The following is an 8,018-nucleotide window of genomic DNA, read 5'->3' as shown; positions in this document are numbered from 1 at the left end:
TATTCACCCCACAATCATCGCCCCACCGTATTCACCCCACAATATTCACCCCACAATATTCACCCCACAGTATTCACCCCACAATATTCACCCCACAGTATTCAGCCCACAATATTCACCCCACAATATTCACCCCACAATATTCACCTCACAATATTCACCTCACAATATTCACCCCACAATATTCACCCCACAATATTCACCCCACAGTATTCACCCCACAATATTCACCCCACAGTATTCACCCCACAATATTCACCCCACAATATTCACGCCACAGTATTCACCCCACAATATTCACCTCACAATATTCACCCCACAATATTTACCTCACAATATTCACCCCACAATATTCACCCCACAATATTCACCCCACAGTATTCACCCCACAATATTCACCCCACAGTATTCACCCCACAATATTCACCCCACAATATTCACCCCACAGTATTCACCCCACAATAATCGCCCCACAGTATTCACCCCACAATATTCACCCCACAATATTCACTCCACAATATTCACCCCACAAATTTCACCCCACAGTATTCACCCCACAATAATCGCCCCACAGTATTCACCCCACAATATTCACCCCACAATATTCACCCCACAGTATTCACCCCACAATATTCACCCCACAGTATTCAACCCACAATATTCACCCCACAATATTCGCCCCACAATATTCACCTCACAATATTCACCCCACAATATTCACCTCACAATATTCACCCACAGTATTCACCCCACAATATTCACCCCACAATATTCACCCTAAATTATTCACCCCACAATATTCACCCCACAGTAATCACCCCACAATATTCACCCTAAATTATTCACCCCACAATATTCACCCCACAGTATTCACCCCACAATATTCACCCCACAATATTCACTCCACAATATTCACCCCACAATATTCACCCCACAATATTCACCCCACAATATTCACCCACAATATTCACCCCACAATATTCACCCGACAGTATTCACCACACAATATTCACCCCACAATATTCAACCCACAATATTCATTCGACAATATTCACCCGACAATATTCACCCCACAGTATTCACTCCACATTATTTACCCCACAATATTCACCCCACAATATTCACCCCACAGTATTCACCCCACAATATTCACCCCACAATATTCACCCCACAATATTCACCTCACAATATTCACCCCACAGTATTCACCCCACAGTATTCACCCCAGCATATTCACCCCACAATATTCATCTCACAATATTCACCCCACAATATTCACCCCACAGTATTCACCCCACAGTATTCACCCCACAGTATTCACCCCACAATATTCACCCCACAGTATTCACCCCACAATATTCACCCCACAATATTCACTCGACAATATTCACCCGACAATATTCACCCCACAATATTCACCCCACATTATTCACCCCACAGTATTCACCCCACAATATTCACCCCACAATATTCACTCGACAATATTTACCCGACAATATTCACCCCACAATATTCACCCACAGTATTCACCTCACAATATTTACCCCACAATATTCACTCGACAATATTCACCCGACAATATTTACCCCACAATATTCACCCCACAATATTCACCCCACAGTATTCACCCCACAATATTCACCCCACATTATTCACTCGACAATATTCACCCCAGTGTTCACCCCAAAATATTCACCCAACAATATTCACCGCACAATATTCCCCTCACAGCATTCACCCCACAATATTCATCCCACAATATTCATCCCACAATATTCACCCCACACTATTCACCCACAGTATTCACCCCTTGATATTCACCCCACTGTATTCACCCCGCAAAATTCACCCCACAGTATTCACCCCACAATATTCACCACACAATATTCACTTCACAATATTCACCCCAGAATATTCACCCCAGAATATTCACCCCACAGTATTCACCCCAGAATATTCACCCCACAGTATTCACCCCACAATATTCGCCCCACAATATTCACCCCACAGTATTCACCACACAATATTCACCCCACAGTATTCGCCGTTGTAACCTCACTATTGTATTGTAATCCTCTGATATCTCATTTATGCCACATTGGATAGCAATTCTGAGGCCCTGGGGACCTCCAGTTCATGATCCCCCCAATTTATGTTAAATTATGTGAAGTTTCACTAACAGGAGGGAGAAAAAGATAGATGCAGTGGCCAATTCAATGCTCCACAGACTATAACAGAACAAACCAAGATAAATACTACCACCAAACAGACAGGAAAGTAAAGGCTATAAAAATGTCACTTTTATTATTATTTTGGTCCATCCTCGCGCTCTCTGCTTACTCTCTCTGCTGTTATGTCTACTTCTCCCTCTTTGATCTTATTCTTGCCCAATGGTTAAAGTGTTTTTTTCATGAAGAGGTACTAGATTGTTTTTTAAAGAGTAGGAGGTTTGGGCCGTTGCTTTTGCCAATTCTTCAGCAACTTTGCCTCGGATTGTCACTGCCACTGTTTATTGCGAAAGATCCAGGACTCTCCTGCTGCTGACCCCCCACCCCTCGAGTATAAACATTTAAAACATACTTTTAGATGTTGTAGTTATGAATAGAGGCCTGGATGTAACCCTAAAACAATGCTTGAAGTCTCTTGCCTGCCATTAGATTATTATTTTTAAAAATATATTATTCTCAGTATCCTAGTAACGCAGATGAGTTGTTACTGAGGAAATGGTAATTTGAAACAAATAGCTATTGGCCCAGAAATTCGGGTCGGGGGCTTCCGCGGGTGCAAGCCCCCGACCTACACTTACATATCGCGCTGACATTTGAAGACTGGGCCTGCGTGGATTTCCGGTCTGTGGCCCGGTTCAGCTCCCGGCGCGCTGTGTGTGCGTGATCCAGCGGCGTACTTAGTGCGATGAGCCGGCTGGGATCACGTGAGCACTGGGCAACCAATGGGAGTTTGCAAAAGTCCATTCATGAGTTAGACATAAGACCTGTCAAACTCATGGAAAATCCGGGGGCCCAAAACAGTACTTAAACTTTAAATAAAAGTTAAAAAAACAATCACACTAATTAAATTAACTATTAATAACTGTAAAAAAAACTATTTTAAACAATTATTCAAATTTCTGCCAAATTTTTTTTTTCAAGAATTCGGGTCCAAAAATACACTTACCTTACTGTAAATTCTTTAAAAATAATAAACCTGTGGAAAAAAATTTCTAACTTTAATTATTAGACCACTTACCTTTTAAAACTAAGTCCTTACATCTGCTTTTTTCATTTGTAAAAAGTGGAGGCCTTCACACACGGACAAACCTGTCCAAAAAAACCGAAGTTCAACGCGTACGCGCTGCCTGAAACGTCGCACGGGAACTGCCTCTTAACCCCTTGGTTCAGAGGAGAGGAAATGCCGGTTTTCCGCGCATGCGCTGTGCATGCTGAAATCCGGCACTTCCAACGGGCCCATGCGTGAGTACCCCGTCCGTACTCACACGTTGGGACCCGAATTACTGGGCCATTGTGCATTAAAGCTGCAGGATTATTGGATTATTGGGCGACCCAGTTGGTAACTGAGTCAGACTGAACAGGAACTGCTACAGGGGCCAATTTATAAACAGAGCTAACTGTACTTCATTTGGAAAGTTAAATGGAACTGACTCAGTGCAAAGACCAGTTAATTTGACAAAAAACAGCACCTGTAGACAGGATAGAGGAGTTAACATTTTGGGTGTGGATCCTTCGTCACAGCACCTGCCTGACCTGCTGAGGAGTTCCAGAATTTTCTGCTTCTGTTTCAGATTTTCAGCATCTGCAGATTTTTGTTTCCAGTAAATTTGACTCTTGTTTAAAACTCAAAACATAAGGGGCAATTTTAACCCCCTCTGCCCAGCGGAAACAGAGCGGTACCGGAATTAAAATCGAGGTGGTCAACTTACCAGTCCGTTCATGCTCCACGACCATTTTTCCAGGCCTTCGGCTGGGCATCCCGGTCGCCCACCTGAATCAGGCAGGGGGCCTCATTACTTTATGCAAATAAAGGTCCGATGGTTTCATGGGTGCTCTGCTCAGTAAAACCTGGCCATCAAGCTGAAGAAGCTCCAAAATGGTAAGTGTGAAATGGTTTTTTGGGGCCAGGAGGAGCAGGAATGCTTCTCTGAGGTTCACAAGAATAATGTGGGCTGCTGCAGCCTTGGGCTCCCCTCCCCCACCCATGATCAGTCACACCCCTCCCCCAACCCCCACGATCAGTTCCCCCTCCCCCCACAATCAGTCGTTTCCCACCCCCCACCCCGATCAGCCTCCAGGCCGCTGGATATTGTGTTGGCCTGGAGCTGGTGAGCTGCAGTGAGATGGCATGTTAATGAGGTCCAGCCCTCAAAATGGACAGAGCCATTGGGGGAGATCGGCCGGCCGGCCCATGCGCTCTGCCATCCGTCCATCCGATAGTTAATATCGTCCCTATAATGAATTGAATATAAAGTAATGTAACTTGTGGTTAGGGTACGGAATTATCAACCCATAGGTTGTGCTATAAATATTAATGTGCGTTGCACCCGTTTTTTCAGACACAAAACAGGTGCAAAACATACCAATTTAGTAGTGGGACGGCCTGCGCCCACTCTGCGTAGGCATTGGTCCCACTGCTAAATTCCTGGGGCCCAGTTTTTAAGCATAAAGCAAGTGTTAGGCCTCTTGAATGGGGGGCCTAATGGCTGTTGAAAGACACCTTTAAAAGAATTAGTTACAGTAAACTCTTTTGTATCCGGCACCTACGGGACCGGGATGATGCCGGTTGATGAAAAATTCCGGGTAACAGAGAGGTAGGCAATTTTTAACACAAAAAAATAAGAACCAGTGACTAACTCGGCCACCGCGGGAAACTCGGACTCGGAAAAACGAAAAATGGATGGATTCGGCAAGATTACCGGTTATCTATTTTGCCGGTTATTAAAGAATTCCGGATGATGAAGTGCCATTTAAACAAGAGTTTACTGTACTGATGAGCGGGGCAAGTGCCAGGTCTGCTTTGCTCAGGATTCTTCAGTGTCCCCTGTGGCAGCCGACTACAGGTAAGTTATTATTTTTTTAAATCTTTCTGTAGAGTCAGGCGGAGCAGGAGTGCTCCCCCCACCTCCGACTCCGCAGTCCTAGCAATCGGCCCCACCCATTGCACAATCTAAATTACCAGCGTTGGCAGCTCGCCCTGAATATGTAGATGAGGCCCGACAACCAATTTCTACTGATCCTCGGGCCTCCTGGTTTGGGCTCCCGCTGCTCGTGCAGCACCACTTTCTACCTCTCTGAGTTTAAATCCCACTATAGCAAATTGGGCAACGCAACTGGTTCACTAATGTCCTTCAGGGAAAGGAACCTGCCTCCCTACCTGGTCTGGCCTAGATGTGACTCCAGTCCCACACCGTGTGGTTGACTCTTAATGCTCTCGGGGTATGTAATGAAGGGTGATTACTATTGCTGTGCCAGTGTTACCCAGGTCCAAAGAGCAAAAAGAAAAACCAGAATAAATAAAAGTCAAGCTTTGTGTCAGTTTTAAATGATTGTAGATGCTATAAATTATTGTAGATAATGTAGCCTGTGAAAGATAGCTTGCCTCATACTTCTCCGGATCACAAGATAAATATGAATGAGGGATATCATTCGGCCCATCTTAGCTCATCAATCTCGGAAATCCTACTCTTCCCCCATCACAGCTTCCAACTGTCTGGTTAACTAACCAGGTTTTTACTTCCTGGAAGTCGATTCTAACACTGATAAATCTTTAAGTGAAGAAGACCTTTCTGACATCAGTCCTAAATTTGCTCTTCTTCAGTTAGAATCCATTCTACTGTCAAGGTTTCTGGATTTACTTCAAAGTTGAAGAGCCCAGGTCTCTGTCGTCTTTCCTCATAATTCAAACCTCCGACAGCAGGGATCACTCCCAAGGCACGTTTCCCCAGGTTGAGTATTTGAGCACCTCCAGTTTAAATGCTGTGCCATGTGCTGCATTGCACACAATGTGCAGGTCCATGCGCTGAATCCACTTTGCTCCACCAATGATTCAGTGGATAAATGAAATGCCTAGTGAGGTATTGAGCCATATAAATCAGGAAGATCCTGGACTCAATCTCTGGTCACAACACTGACAACACTACAATTCATCACATTGTTACTGGGCTATGAGAGGGGAATATTAGCTAGCTTTCAGTTCCTGACTGCTACCTAGTGATTCCCCGCTATAAAGTGCCATGTGTGCAAATGTTAGGTACGGATAGAATTAGGTTCAGCGGTAAAGCCCTTCATGGTCGACTAGCCAATGAACATTGCTATTTAGACTCATACAAGAAGAATGGTCTCTTAAGTGAGGTACTAGAGTTGCAAATGACTTGTGAAGTTTGACAACATGAGTCCATGCCATTAGGAGAAGGAAGATAATGGGAACTCTGCTCTCCCATTTTATCTTAAATTTGAGATAATTTAAGCAGACATTGCAGCCTAGGTAAGCGAGAGAAAAACAGCTCAAGGGAAGCAAACAAGGTAGCCACAACCATTCTTTCTTTATTCGTCTTGTCAACAAAATCACCCTACGGTGTAAATGACACTCTTTGGCAAACAAGGGGGTGGGCCTGTGAAGCGCCTGTTGAAGGTTTCAGCATAAGTTAGGTATTATTGCCACAGTCCTGAAGATCAGACTTGAATCCCAGTGTGACGCCATGTTGTATACATTTTTTTGCAGCTGGTGGTCGTTGTCTTTGGTCACTGGATATTGTGGAGGATCAAACAGTTGTCACCTTGTTAGTTCATAGGATATTCTTTGGTGGTGTTGGTTTTCTCATTGCATTGCTATCAGTGCTGTCACAGCCACACATGTGGAATTTCCTAACCTTTCCTCAATCCAACACAACTGAAAATTCCCAGTGGAAATAATGAAGATTGCTGATATTTCCACATAAAGATATATTATCGTGAGCTAATTCATATTGCTTGATCAATTGAGTTTCATTTTTATCAATATATGGGCCAGTATTTTCCCGGTTCAGGGTGTTCCTCTTGCTTTTCTGCAGTTTGCTTTTTCTCCTTTCCAGGGCGAATGTCAGATGTGATTTTTGGCAGAGAGGAGATAGTTGTCATTGATGTTATGATACAGTGTTTAGTTCAGTTCCTAAGCAGCTAATTAATTTTTCTCTCCAGTCTTCTAACCTTCTCTCCTGAAGACCCTGAGTCATGCTGGGATATCATTCTAGCTCCTCTGCAGTGCCTTGCCCAGCTGCTCACTCCTCACATGTGAGCCTGGGCAATGATTGCTGACAGGCTATTCATCTGAGAGGCAGCATCACAGCCAGGCCCTAGCTAATCCTCACCTGCCATCCATAGATGGTTATTTCCAGCCGAGATTATGGGACTGTGCCTCTACTGGGATTGACTAAATCAGCACAGACCAGGGACTGAAACCTGGCTTTCTTCATCTGAATGGCTCACTTACGCACTAGGCCTTCAGAGGAGCTCATTATTTCCCTTTCAAGGAGTTTTCAGATAGACTTAGTTCCTGAAACAGCTGGGACCTACTTGCTCCAAAAAGCCATTCTACAGCCGTTCTATCGACTGCTAGAAGATTTGCACTGTGGTGGAGGTAATACCGACTGTTAATTTCAGTAATGTGGCAGTTTATGGAACTAAACTTTAAAAAAATTATTCTATTTTTTTCTGATAATTTCTAGTCTTCCATAGAGAGGAAATTGTAAGGAGTAGGTCCCCACGACATGTAAGAATGCAACACCTGAGTAGTTTTATATTGAAATTTGTAACATAAAAACATCACAATTTTTAGGAACAGGAATGGGCATAGGCCCAACAAGCTCATCCCTTTTTTATCATCAAATCTATCTCTCCAACTACTTGCCGTATCTCTCAATTCTCTCTATAGAAACACATCAAATTCCCTCTTGATCTCTATTGTCTGCCTCAGTCCCTTTCCCTCGTAACATATTCCACAAGCCTATTGTCCCGTGTAAAAAACAATGA

Source organism: Somniosus microcephalus, chromosome 3 (genome assembly GCF_052327205.1).
Source record: "Somniosus microcephalus isolate GS21.2 chromosome 3, FLI_Smic_1.0, whole genome shotgun sequence".
In the NCBI taxonomy this organism is placed as follows: domain Eukaryota; kingdom Metazoa; phylum Chordata; class Chondrichthyes; order Squaliformes; family Somniosidae; genus Somniosus; species Somniosus microcephalus.
This window is presented reverse-complemented; position numbering follows the sequence as displayed.